The sequence below is a fragment of the Schistocerca gregaria genome, chromosome X (assembly GCF_023897955.1).
Source record: "Schistocerca gregaria isolate iqSchGreg1 chromosome X, iqSchGreg1.2, whole genome shotgun sequence".
NCBI classification, from domain to species: Eukaryota; Metazoa; Arthropoda; class Insecta; order Orthoptera; family Acrididae; genus Schistocerca; species Schistocerca gregaria.
Genome location: NC_064931.1, coordinates 653,158,748 through 653,172,978, shown reverse-complemented (window position 1 = coordinate 653,172,978; position 14,231 = coordinate 653,158,748). Strand labels below are relative to the sequence as shown.

At 37.9% G+C, this 14,231-nt stretch overlaps 1 protein-coding gene across 3 annotated transcripts in view; it reads right to left on the bottom strand.

Moving 5' to 3' along the window:
- Window positions 1-13,707, bottom strand: part of LOC126297568 (CLIP-associating protein 1-A) — a 322,153-nt gene extending 308,446 nt beyond the window's left edge. For all 3 annotated transcript variants that reach the window (XM_049988512.1, XM_049988519.1, XM_049988524.1), the window contains exons 1-2: window positions 13,680-13,707; window positions 11,403-11,529 (exon numbers count right to left, since the gene is read on the bottom strand). The gene's annotated coding sequence lies outside the window, so the exon portion shown is untranslated. The remainder of the gene's footprint in view (window positions 1-11,402; window positions 11,530-13,679) is intronic.
- Between the last annotated feature and the right edge of the window lie 524 nt (window positions 13,708-14,231).

Below are 14,231 nucleotides of genomic sequence, written 5' to 3'. Positions count from 1 at the left end.
AATTGAATTTTACAGAGAGTAATTTTCAGCACTGAACCCTTAGTTATCAAGTGACTGGAAAAAAAGTGCAGTTTACTCTTTTAAATAAGAAGGGTAAAAGAACACACACACAAAATTACAGGTAAATATATTGAACATTAGTTTGCTGCAGAATCCTTGAGCATATTCAAGTTTCAATAAATAAATTAGCCTTGAATCAGTAAAATTTCTGTTTACAAATCAGCACAGATTTAGAAAGCATTGTTCGTGTGAAACTCATCTTTCCCTTTTTTCACATATCCTGTGAACCATGAGTGATAGGCAACAAGCAGATTCAATATTCCTAGATTTCCTGAAAGAATTTGACACAGTGCCCCACTGCAGATGGTTAACAAAGGTCTGAGTATATGGAACAGGTTCCCTGATAAGTGAGTTTCTTCAGGACTTCTTAAATAATAGAACCCATAACACTGTCTTGGATGGCACAGGAGTATTATACAGAACATCCCATGGAAGTGTAATAGGAATGATCTTGTTCTCTATGTCCATAAATAATGTGATGGGTAGTGTGAGCAGTGATATGTTACTGTTTGCTGATGATGTAGTGTCTTCATTGAGTGACTGCAAGATGGTACAACACAACTGAGACAGAATTTCTTTGTCGTGTGATGAATGGCAGTTTGCTCTAAATGTAGATATGTGTAAGCTAATGCAGATGAGTGGCAAAAATAATCCTGTGTTGTTTGAAAACAGTATTAGTGGTGTACTACTTGGCATTCATGTCGATTACATAACTAGGTGTAATGTTGTAAAGTGATATGCAGTGGGATGATTACATAGCGTTGGTAGTGGGGAAAGTGAATGGTCTACTTCGCTTTATTCAGAGAGTTCTAGGGAGGCATAGTTGTTCCATAAAGGAGATTGTATACAGAATAATAGTGTGACGATTCTTAAGTATTTCCCAAGTGTTTGGGATCCCCACAAGGTCAGATTAAATGAAGACATTAACATAATTTAGGGGCATGCTGCTAGATTTGTTATCGGTTGGTTCCAATAAGCATGCGAATTACAGAGATGCTTTGTGAACTCAAATGGGGACCCCTGGAGAGAACATGATTTTTTTGTGTGAAATACTGTAGAGAAAAGTTAGAGAATCAGCATTTGCAGCTGACTGCAAAATTATTCTACTGTCACCAATATATATTTCACCGTGAAGACAAGATAGAAGAAAGTAGGACTCATACAGTGACGTATAGACAGTGGTTTTCCCTTACTCCATTTTTGAGACGAATAGGGAAGGAAATTTTTCTTCTTTAGGGCATGTCTGATAACAACATGATTATTAGAATAGATGCACCAAAATAGTTGCTCATAGTAGCAAATCTTTATTTATCTGTAAAATTACTACCACATCATAATTAACATTTTATTTTCAGTATATTATGTCATTTGCCACCTTATTGAAACAGTGACAGGTATAAGACAGTTCACTAATGATATAATACGGACATCACATCAGTCTAGATGTGAGTACAATATAGTCTCTTTAATATAAAGTACATTCACATTTATACACATTCTCACTAGAATTGTATTTGCAGGTACTTGTCAATAATGATAACTGCAGCAAGTCTGTTACAAATAAAGATTTGTTATTATAAGTAGCTGTTTTGGTGCATCTACTCTAATAACGGAAGGAAACGACTAGTAATGGGACAAGGTACCCCCCCCCCCCCCCCCTACATGCACTGTATAGTGACTTGCAGAGTATTTATGTAGGTGTACTAATCACAAAAATGACTCTGGTAAGAGAACAAATTCAGGTAACTAGTGGTGAGAAAACAGAAGATAGGATGAAACATGCTGACCTAGTAAGGTGGTGCCATGGTTAACACACAGGACTTGCATTCATGAGTATGGCAGTTCAAATTCCCATCCAGCCATCCAGATTTTGAGCATACTGAGTTTTGAAATTGGAACAAAAAAGGAGTACATACGAAAATTCAATGAACCCCTCCTTAATGAAGTTTGGTTCTGAAATTCACAGCAATTTACAACCCCAATGTTCCGAAGCACAAAAAATAACAGAATGTTTGTTGTGATTGCTGACAGTCATGGTTGTGGGATTACTACAATGATCAATGAATCAATAGCTGGAAAAGCAACAGGATTTGTAAGCCTGGTGCTCCCTTGTCTGAATTAGTTTAACTCATCCGCTCACCTGAAACTAATAATTTAACTCACAATAACTTTGCTGTTTTCTTTGGAGAAGCAAATGAAACTTCAAAAGCCACTGATAAATTAGAAAAAAATGTTTAATATAATTCATGTATATAAATATCTTGTTAATGACCATTGCACACTGGTTGATCTGCCTCCATGATCTTGTGCAAACAAAGAGATAAATGTTGTAAATATATTTTTCTTAAAAATTTGCATACAGTATGGTGATTTAAAAGTTATCGGTCTACGTGGTACAGGACACAGATTCCACACCACACATGGAGTACACTCCAATGGGCTGGAAACTGCTTGTGGTGGAAAAAAATTGTAAATATGTTATCAGCAAATCTGAGATAACACACAAAGCAACAAAGAAAATAGCTCTATCTTATCCATTCACCACCACAACCATTGTCTCCCTCACATCCCTTTGACCATCAGCGGTTTCTGCTCAAACCATAATTTTGCACATTTTGTTTTAAAGTACAAGTGCCTTTCATGTGAAACCACTGATGTTATTGCAAGATGGAGACATGTAGCATTAAACTGATTTATGTGTGCTAACACCAGGGTAGCCACAAGTTTCCCGGAATGACCTGATTTCCACACAAGTTTTAATGTTTTTCCCTGTCAAATTTTGAGATCTGAAGGGTACGTTAAGACGTGAGTTGACAATCTGTCTTTGCAGCTATGGCAGAAGAAGCAATAGTGCAAATGAGGGGGGGTGGGTGGGTGGGGGGGGGGGGGGTGGGGGGGAACACCTGTAGGTGACCGCCAATAAAATGTTGGTTCTATGATGTTCGTTATTGTCGGTTATTACCCACTGTGTTATATCTATTATTTTATAGGTATAGTGTGATTTTTCTTTCGAGAAATATATGCGTACATAGCGTACAGACCGCCAGCAACGGACACAATTTTTTTCTTCTTATTGCTCATACTTTCTAGCCTATAAATTACTTCTGAAGTGCCAAAATATACCAGAACAAATAAAATGTCTACAAAATGCCACACTGTACAACATACTTGTGATGAGACAGTCGCAATTCCTGAAATCCATTGCCCATGCATGAAGCAGGATATCTCAGTAGCCATACCTCTCAATGACAAAAATGTGTTGTGTGTAATTCTATAAATAAGAAGTGTGTGGTAACAGAAATGACATGTCTCAAGGCTGGAAGAGGACCATTTATCTCTGTGCCAGATGAGACTGAAAACCATCAAATGGAAGCAGCCAATTAGCCTGAGCAAGCTACGAAAATCTGCGGAAATGATGGGGTGCAAGAAACCTGCAACAGTATCACTAGAGAGGCAGCCACATGGATGAACATCCCAGTAGCAGATAGCATTTGGAAGTCAAGGAGACAAAAGAAGGCTGCAAGCACCTGCACCAATCATTTTTTATGGACAAAATCCCTCCAACAAAACTGAGGTAAGTGATGTTATAATAATTCCCTTAGGAAATTTGGATGTTAATTTAAAATCCAGTAGACAAATAAACTGCAGTGACAAGTATCTCTCCATATACCACCAGAATGCCCAGTCACTCACAAACAAGGTTTCAGACATTGAGATTTTGCTAAACACTAAACAACATTTTGTCAGTGTTCTATGTTTCTAATGAAACTGGTTAAAGGCAGGTCAGATTGCTTCATTTACAATAACAGGCTATACACTTGCAAGTTACTTCTGTAGAAGAAAACACAAAAAGGGAGGTACTGCTATTTTAATTTAAAGTTGGTTGAAATTCAAATTTCAAATTTCAGTATCTTAATACAGAAAGAGACTTTGAAGCAACAGTTGTAGAAATCAGTGGTGCAAAGACAGTTGTTGTGTGTATCTATCACTCTCCAAATTGGAACTTTAAAGCATTTATCAATAAACTTGAAACATTACTAAATAGGATAGATGTAGGCAAGAAATCAGTAGTACTGTGTGGGGATCTCAACATTGACTTTTTTGCAACAAGAGGGAGAAAAGAACTGTTGCTCAGTCTAACAGACACTTCCAATTTAAAACAATTACAGCCCCAACAAGAATTATAAAAACTGTGCCACTACGTTGGACCAAATATTTGTTAACACACTCTATAATGCAAAATGTGTAAAAACAAATCATGAAGCTCAAGTGGTAACCCTCTCAGACTGGAAGAAGTTTCAACACTGAAACATACAAACATTCAATCACTTGTTATCGAGAGAAATGTGGGAAGAAGTTTCTCAGTTGTATGACATGTACAAAAAGTTTGAAAAGTTCTCTTACATTTTCAACTATTGTTTTGAAACAGTATTTCTCCTCAAAAGATGGGTGGTAAGGAACACAAATGTAAGAGCAAAGTCATGGATAACAAGAGGCATAAAAGTCTCAAGCAACATGAAAAGAAAATTGCTCAGTTACAGGAAAAACCAAAACATATCCCCTCTCCCCAACAGTTATATCACAAAATATATTTAGGTGTATAGAAAAGTATGGAAAAAATAATGGCTAATGATAGGTTTATATAAGTCAGAAAGAAAAAGCAAAGCAATCTGTTCCAGAGGTTGCCCCTCAGTCTGCAAGATCCAGGCGGTCACAAAGGGTGGGCTTACTGGTAGTTGGGAGCTCCAACATCAGGAGCGTAATGGGGCCCCTTAGGGATATGGCAGCAAGAGAGGGGAAGAAAACCAATGTGCACTCCGTGTGCATACCGGGGAGAGTCATTCCAGATGTGGAAAGGGTCCTTCTGGATGCCGTGAAGGGTACAGGGTGCACCCATCTGCAAGTGGTCGCTAATGTCGGCACCAATGACGCGCGTCGCTATGGATCGGAGGAAATCCTCTCTGGCTTCCGGCGGCTACCTAATTCGGTGAAGACTGCGAGTCTCACTAGCAGGATGAAAGCAGAGCTCACCATCTGCAGCATTGTCAACAGGACTGACTGCGGACCTTTGGTACAGAGCCGAGTGGAGGTTCTGAATCAGAGGCTGAGGCGGTTCTGCGTCCATGTGGGCTGCAGATTCCTCGACTTGCTCCACAGGGTGGTGGGGTTTCGTGTTCCGCTGGATACGTCAGGAGGCCACTACACACAGCAGGTGGCTACACAGGTAGCAGGGGTTGTGTGGCATGGACTTGGTTAGATGGCCTTGGGCAAGAAAAGAAGGGGCAACAGCCTCAAAGGGTGCGGGGCAAAGTCAGGACCTGTGGGGACCTAGCAGCAATCGGTATTGTAATTGTAAACTGTTGAAGCTACATTGGTAAAGTACCAGAACTTCAAGCACTGATAGAAAGCACCGAAGCTGAAATTGTTATAGGTACGGAAAGCTGGTTGAAGCCAGAGATAAAGTCTGCCGAAATTTTTACAAAGACACAGACGGTATTAAGAAAGGATAGATTGCATCCAACCGATGGTGGCATGTTTGTCGCTGTTAGTAGTAGTTTATCCTGTAGTGAAGTAGAAGTGTATGGTTCCTGTGAATTATTATGGCTGGAGCTTACACGCAACAACCAAGCTAGGTTAATAATTGGCTCCTTTTACCAACCTCTCGACTCAGCAGCATTAATGGCAGAACAACTGAGTGAAAATCTGGAATATATTTCACATAAATTTTCTCAGCATGTTATAGTCTTAGGTGGAGATTTCAATTTACCAGACATAGACTGGAACACTCAGATAATTAGGACGGGTGGTAGAGACAGAGCATCGAGTGAGATTATACTGAGTGCACTATCCGAAAATTACCTCAAGCAATTAAACAGAGAACCGACTCATGGAGATAACATCTTGGACCTACTGATAACAAACAGACGCAAACTTTTCGACTGTAAGTACAGAACAGGGAATCACTGATCATAAGGCCGTTGCAGCATCCCTGAATATGGAAGTAAATAGGAATATAAGAAAAGGGAGGAAGGTTTATCTGTTTAGCAAGGGTAATAGAAGGCAGGTTTCAGACTACCTAGCAGATCAAAATGAAAATTTCTGTTCCGACACTGACAATGTTGCGTGTTTATGGAAAAAGTTCAAGGTAATCGTAAAATGCGTTTTAGACAGGTACATGCCGAGTAAAACTGTGAGGGATGGGAAAAACCCACCGTGGTTCAACAACAAAGTTAGGAAACTACTGTGAAAGCAAAGAGAGCTTCACTCCAAGTTTAAACGCAGCCAAAACCTCTCAGACAAACAAAAGCTAAACGATGTCAAAGTTAGCATAAGGAGGGCTACGGATGAAGCGTTCAGTGAATTCGGAAGTAAAATTCTATGTACCGACTTGACAGAAAATCCTAGGAACTTATGGTCTTACGTTAAATCAGTAAGTGGCTCGAAACAGCATATCCATACACTCTGGGATGATGATGGCATTCAAACAGAGGATGACACGCGTAAATCTGAAATACTAAACACCTTTTTCCAAAGCTGTTTCACAGAGGAAGACTGCACTGCAGTTCCTTCTCTAAATCCTCGCACAAACGAAAAAATGGCTGACATCAAAATAAGTGTACATGGATTAGAAAATCAACTGAAATCACTCAACAGCGGAGAGTCCACTGGACCTGATGGGATATGGCTTCAAAATTATTTTAAATGGCAGAGACATATAACAAAAGCATACAGGACACTGAAGAAAGTATGCTACAGCCTATGCTTACTTGCACACAAAGCAAGCTTCCACACTGTTAGATTTGCATACTTTGCCCAGACCCACAGTATTCTACAGTATGGAATTATAATCTGGGATAGCACAGCTGCTAGCTCAGTTATCTTTCATACTGAAGAAAGAGCTGTAAGAGCAATGCACCATGCAAAACAGACTGACTCATGTACGCCCCTCTTTAAAAAGTCTTCCATCCTCCCTCTTCCCTGTCTTTTTATTCTACAAAATTGTAAATATGTGAGGAAAAACATCAAAGAGATGTACATGAACATAATACCAGGCAAAAAGACAAACTCCATCTTCAGTCAGTATGGACAACAGCCTATAAAATGTCCAGTACAAATAGCGCAATACAAATGTACAATAATAGGCTGCCACATAAAGTTAAAGTTGTTCCTTCATTTTCTCTGTTTCACAAATTCCTAAGGGCATTCTTATTCGATCATTCAGTGATAGAATTCTTAAACTGTGTGAAGTACAACATACATGAAGCAAGAATATGCAAAAATTGCTACTGATGCTAAAGCAAGAACAAATATCCAGAATGAGATTATCACTCTGCAGCGGAGTGTGCGCTGATATGAAACTTCCTGGCAGATTAAAACTGTGTGCCCGACTGAGACTCGAACTCGGGACCTTTGCCTTTCGCGGGCAAGTGCTCTACCATCTGAGCTACCGAAGCATGACTCACGCCCGGTACTCACAGCTTTACTTCTGCCAGTGTCCGTCTCCTACCTTCCAAACTTTACAGAAGCTCTTCTGCGAAACATGCAGAACTAGCACTCCTGAAAGAAAGGATACTGTGGAGACATGGCTTAGCCACAGCCTGGGGAATGTTTCCAGAATGAGATTATCACTCTGCAGCGGAGTGTGCGCTGATATGAAACTTCCTGGCAGATTAAAACTGTGTGCCCGACCGAGACTCGAACTCGGGACCTTTGCCTTTCACAGTGAGTACCGGGCGTGAGTCGTGCTTCGGTAGCTCAGTTGGTAGAGCACTTGCCCGCGAAAGGCAAAGGTCCCGAGTTCGAGTCTCGGTCGGGCACACAGTTTTAATCTGCCAGGAAGTTTCATATCAGCGCACACTCCGCTGCAGAGTGATAATCTCATTCTGGAAACATTCCCCAGGCTGTGGCTAAGCCATGTCTCCACAGTATCCTTTCTTTCAGGAGTGCTAGTTCTGCATGTTTCGCAGAAGAGCTTCTGTAAAGTTTGGAAGGTAGGAGATGGACACTGGCAGAAGTAAAGCTGTGAGTACCGGGCGTGAGTCGTGCTTCGGTAGCTCAGTTGGTAGAGCACTTGCCCGCGAAAGGCAAAGGTCCCGAGTTCGAGTCTCGGTCGGGCACACAGTTTTAATCTGCCAGGAAGTTTCAAGAACAAATATAATTAATTTATTACCGAGCGAGATGGTGCAGTGGTTAGCACACTGGACTTGCATTTGGGAGGACGGCAGTTCAATCCCGTCTCCAGCCATCCTGATTTAGGATTTCTGTGATTTCCCTAAATCGTTTCAGGCAAATGCCGGGATGGTTCCTTTGAAAGGGGAAGACCGATTTCCTTCCCCATCCTTCCCTAACCCGAGCTTGCACTCCGTCTCTAATGACATCATTGTCGACAGGACGTTACACAACACTGACCTAACCCAATTAATTTATTATACTATTAAAATAAATGTTGAAGTTATATGTAACCTGTGTGCATGTGTGTGTGTGTGTGTGTGTGTGTGTGTGTGTGTGTGTGTGTGTGTGTGTCATGCAAATGACATCCGACAATCTGTAGAGATTTACTGGATGAATAGATAAATTAAAAAAATAAAAACATATTACACGAAATGATGGATGATTGAAAACTGTATGTCCTAGTGGTTCCAAAGGGAAACCATCTCCTTAAAACAATTGACTGTTTTCTTTTTGCCAAGTTCTTCCTGTATTTGTTGCTTACTATGATAATAAAGGGTAATTTTAGTGAAAAATTTTATGATTAAATCTCTCTTCATATTGTTGGGACTCAACGGGTTATGAAGAAGTGGTGCACAGCTCAGTGGCAGAAAAGACTGGGACTCCAACAAGGCAGAAAAGACTTCAGTACTCACAGAGATGAATTTATACGAACAGACTGTTACCAAAAAGGAATGAGGAGAGTGATATGATGAAAATGCTGATACAAAATTTATAAGTGAATGTAGAACTCAATACTGGTAGTCAAATAAGCTGCAGCAAGAAAGTCTTTCTATTTGCCATCAAAATATTTAGTTAATTACATTGGTTAAATACAAAACTACATTTTACTAATGTTCTACTGATTACAAAGCACTGGCTAAAAATGGACCAGAATGCTCCTTTTCTATACTAGGCTATGTACTAGCAAATTATTTCTTTAGAAAACAGTTATAAAAAAGGAGGTACTGTCATTTTAATTGAATAAGGGTTGAAATATAAAACTATCAATAAATTTCATCATCAAAATGCAGAAAGGGGCTTTGAGCCAACACTTATTGGAGTCAGTGATGCAAATATAATTGCAGCATGAATCTATCACTCCCCAAGCGGAAATTTTCACTCATTCCTAAATATGCACTAAATAGACTCCATCTAGATAACAAACAAATAGTGCTGTGTGGAGAGTTCAACATGGATTTCCTTCAAACCAGCAAAAGGCAGCAGGTATTTCTTAAATTTGCTGATTCTTTCAACCGAAAATATGCAATAAAGCCTCAACAATAATCACAAAAGCTACTTCTGCTGCCCTGGATCACATATTTGTGAACACAAGTTGTGCCATAAAATGTTTTAGTGATCATGAAGCCCAAGTCGTGACCCTACCAAGCTACATGCTGCCCACTCAGGACTATAAAGAACTGTAACAGAAGTAGGTTCAATACACACAATAAAGATACATTCAGTTCTCTACTAGCAATTTCTGTGATTTCTTTAAACTACGTTTCCCTTCAAAACACAATTAATAAGAGGCAAAACTACAAAAGAAAAGAGATGGATAACAACAAGCATCAAAATCTCAAGTATGAGAAAAAGAGAATCGCTCAAATACAGAAAAACACTATAATATACCTCCTCATTTGAACAGTTACATTAAGATATAGGGAAGGGTTATACCCCAGGTCAAAGCAAAAAATGTCTAATGATAAGTTCAGAATAGAGTCATGAAATAAAAGCTAAGCAGTTTGGAAAGTAATAAGAAATGAAGCAAATAAAGTGTCACCAAAAAGGGAAAATATCACTCTGAACCTCGAGAACAAGTCAGTTTCTAATCTCCAACAAATTACAGATCTTTTCAGGTGTTACGGTGGGATATCATTAACAATTTAATAGACAGTGATGAAAAAACTACACTCTTTTCCCACTTCAGTCTATATTTTCAAAACAGCTCCAGATGAAGACATCTATGTTGAAGGATTTTTTAAATAAAATGTCATAAAGAATTCAGGGTATTGTAGATTACATGATAAACAACAAATTACAATCATTTGATTGCCTCTTGCAGTTATAGTCAACTGACACATTTCCAGACTGTCTAAAAGTTGCTAATGTTGTCCCTAATAATAAGAAAGGTGACAAATCAAATACAGAAGAAACACACCAATTGCCTTTTTATCAGGCTTTAGTAGAATCATATAAAAAGAAATGTGTAACGGGTTAGTGAAATTTTTGGATAAAAACAAAATTCTCACTGACACTCAGTATGGCCTCAGGGAAAAAAAGACAAAGTGCCTAGAAACAGTGGACAGAAAAAAATATGCCACTTTCCGTTTTTTAGACATCAGTAAAGCCTTCAACGTTCTGGACTACATCACAGTGTTAGAGAAGCTCCAAGTATATGGCATTAAAGTCATTGCATTAAAAAGGTTCCCATCATGTATGACTAACAAATAGAAGATACAAATAAAACATGAACTAAAGATAAACACTAGGACATATAATTCAGATGCAGAAATATTAATTTTAAAAAATGTATAAAATAAGGGGAGTTCCTCAATGAGTCATTCTTGGGTCAATCCTCTTCCTCCTGCACATAAATAACCTACACCTGAACTCTGGGATACAATCACTCTTATTACAAGAAACACCCTGATCTGTAAATAAAACTACAGCCCAACAAAATGGGTGCTTTGAAAGGAATAAGATATTGATGAACACAAAAAAATCCTAAATTTCTGTTTAAAAGGTGATGCAATCAACACCACTGTGATAGTAAGCTCCAACAAATTTACATCTCCTTTGGAAATAAAAATTGATTTCAAAATAACTTCAAATGGCATACACACATAAACAGAACAAATGGAACACTAAATAATTTATGTCATAGTCTATGTTCACTTTCTGTTAAAACAAATTTTCATACTGTCCAAACTGCCTACTTTGCCTTATTTCACACCATCATAGTTCACAGCATTAGTCTAAAACCCAAAAAGTATCCTGAAGATAACATTTCAAAATAAGTATTAATGAACAGTGAATCTGGAATCAGTGACATACATTAATTCTTCACTGTTAGTATAAATTAAACAAAAGCAATAACAACATTGAAAATGTAGATGTTTCAGCCAACTTACAGTAAATGTCCAGTCTATTGGTTCGTTCTTTCTTTTGTTATCATTTACAGCAAAATATGATGTTTGCCGGACAAAATAATCATGAATTTTGGATTTCCAATTTTGTCCTAGGAAACTGACGATAAATCTGAAAAAACAATAAAATATTTCAAAAAATCTGCAACTTAAACAAAATACAATTTAAGGTTTACTTATTTATGAAAATCTACAGGGAGAATTGTGCCTCACGTATTGTGCCTCAGATACCCTCATGTATTGCACTATTCCTGGAGCATTAAAAGAATTTTTTGCAGCACACACTGACCAATGACTGCCTGGAAAATGGAACTGCCTGCTTATACTAATATATTGTACTAAAAAATTGTTATTCATATGCAAATACAAACAAATAAACAATAATAAAACATTTGAACTTCATTTCACATTACCTACTTTTCTTGAAGAAAAATGAGTTAAATTTAGCTGAACTTAGCTATGTATTAATCAATCCAAGAAACAAAAGAATACCGAATGAACTTTCGGAGAGGTTGTTAGTAATGAGATACTGTATGTTAACTGCTGAAATTAAAGTAAACATAGCACTTTCTATTGCATATATATTGTTTCCTAATGTCCTTATTTTCCTATTTGTGTAGCTCATTCTAACCCTCATAGTCTTCTTTGCTTATCAGCTAGTGGCAACATCCTGCTTTTAAGATATGTCCATATAAATGTTGTGATTACTATAACACACGAAAGCACCTGGTGCTGTGTCACAAATCTTACGACCAAATATGAATTGCAACAACAGCAAGATAGGGTAGCAACGCTTGACTTATAGGTAGGTAAGGTAAGATGGAAGTCATATAAGGCTTTTGAGAAAAAAACGATACCGGTAATCTTATTTCGTTGTTCAAGAAGGAGCTAAAAGATGTTGACAACTGCAAACATTTGGCATTTTCTGGAGAAAATGTTTAGAACCTTATACTCAGATATTCGTTCAGTTGTCTAGAGACAGAAACTGTACAATTTAATCGGTCATGTAGAGTGCATTACGCCTGTTGTTAAGGTGTCCTTTTTTCGTTTCTGTGTTCATTTCCGGTGATATCCGTAACTTAACGCTTTGTTTTGACAAAATATCTTAAATTACGGCGAAGTTGATCAAAACTGGGAGAATTGCTTGTTTTCTACATGAAAAGCGCTATTAAAAGACTAAAAGGAGAACTGGTTACACAATTGGCAAGATAGGATCACCAGCTACCATTGGGTAGTGCACTGTTGCATGGCAAATCCCCAATAAAGTGAATACAATTACACGGAGAAAGAATGTTTGAAGGCGTAGAATGGAATTTGATTCGTTTTAATTAATGTGTTTAGCCACAGCACGTCATCGTATTACACCGGCATTAGACGTTTTCGATGCCGAACAACGGTAGGCTGTGTAGCCATCTTGAACCGCCGTACTCCGTACATCTACCACATCCGATTCCTTTATTTTATAAACCACTGTAAGAGTGGTAAACTCTAGCAGCAACCGCAGAATTAAGTTTTAATGTTAGCGAACATACTGTATCATTCCAATGAAAACGTATTTCGTACGCTCAAGGAACTGGCAACATGGCGGAAGCATGGCAAGCTAAAAAAATTAAATTTGTAATGAGGCTTAAGCGCGTATCCTCATATACGGCAATGAAACACCATGAATTTTATACGTAAACTTCGAAGCTGCATCATTTGAAACATTTATACAAATATAATATTTCGTTTTTTTTCCACACGAAACCATTCAACACGCAATACGGATGGTGTCACGTGCGGCATGGATTTGTATAATTTTTACAGTTCTGCGAGTTCTGCTAATACATTTGAAAACCATTAACTGCGATGGATAAATTTGCTACCGTAGAATTCGTCTTCAAATTTCTGGATTAACTCGGAACGAATATCAGTTACCACTGCACAGATTGCGTTAACACAAAAAATCACAAAATCAAAGTTTTGACGTTAGATTTACTGCATTTTGACCCAAGATACAAGAGATTTTGCAAATTTTATCATCACAATTTGATTTACACTTGCGTAGTCACTATTGCGCTCTATATTTCCCCATGCAAGGCGCAAGATCCTGTACCGAAAAATTTTCGCAAATTTCTTTCAAAACGTGACCGAAATATTCAAAATTTTTCTTCATTCGAGTTGTTGCCTCGCTACATTATTAAAAAAGACACTTATTTAATAACGAAACCTATATTACCTACGAAAATTTAAATTTATTACAGAGAGCCAATAATTACGTACCTAGTAGTCCGGCGTCCGCAGCAGGAAGAAAGATCATTGCCAAGGAACATTTGAACATCGTGATGATAATCGATATCGTAGTTATTGAATTTTTATAGCTTGTAATTATTTATATTAAGTACAGTATGCAGTTTAGGTGGTTCGTGAGGGACTGGGAAAACTCAAAAACATTTCACAAATATTTAAAAAAATTAAATAAATTATTTCGTACTACTAGCCGGATATTATCTGTGGAGCAAGGATAGTCAGTTACGATTAAAAACAAATATAATTCTTTTAATACCACAAATAATCTACATTTAAATCAAGGAATTGTACATGAATTTTTATGTTACAAAAATGGGCAGAGTAATCCTGATATTTGTTGTTGGAGCCTAACTGGAACTTCTCCTTCGATGCGCAAACTGTTAATTGTTACTGTTCTTGCTAGTGTTATATGGTGTGTTTTGATGGTAATGCTTTTGATAGCCATTTCGCACTAAGAAACAGATTCTAAAAACAGAAGCAAACAAGAAAAAAAGGTCCACACTTTTGAAACTACGGAAAACCTTT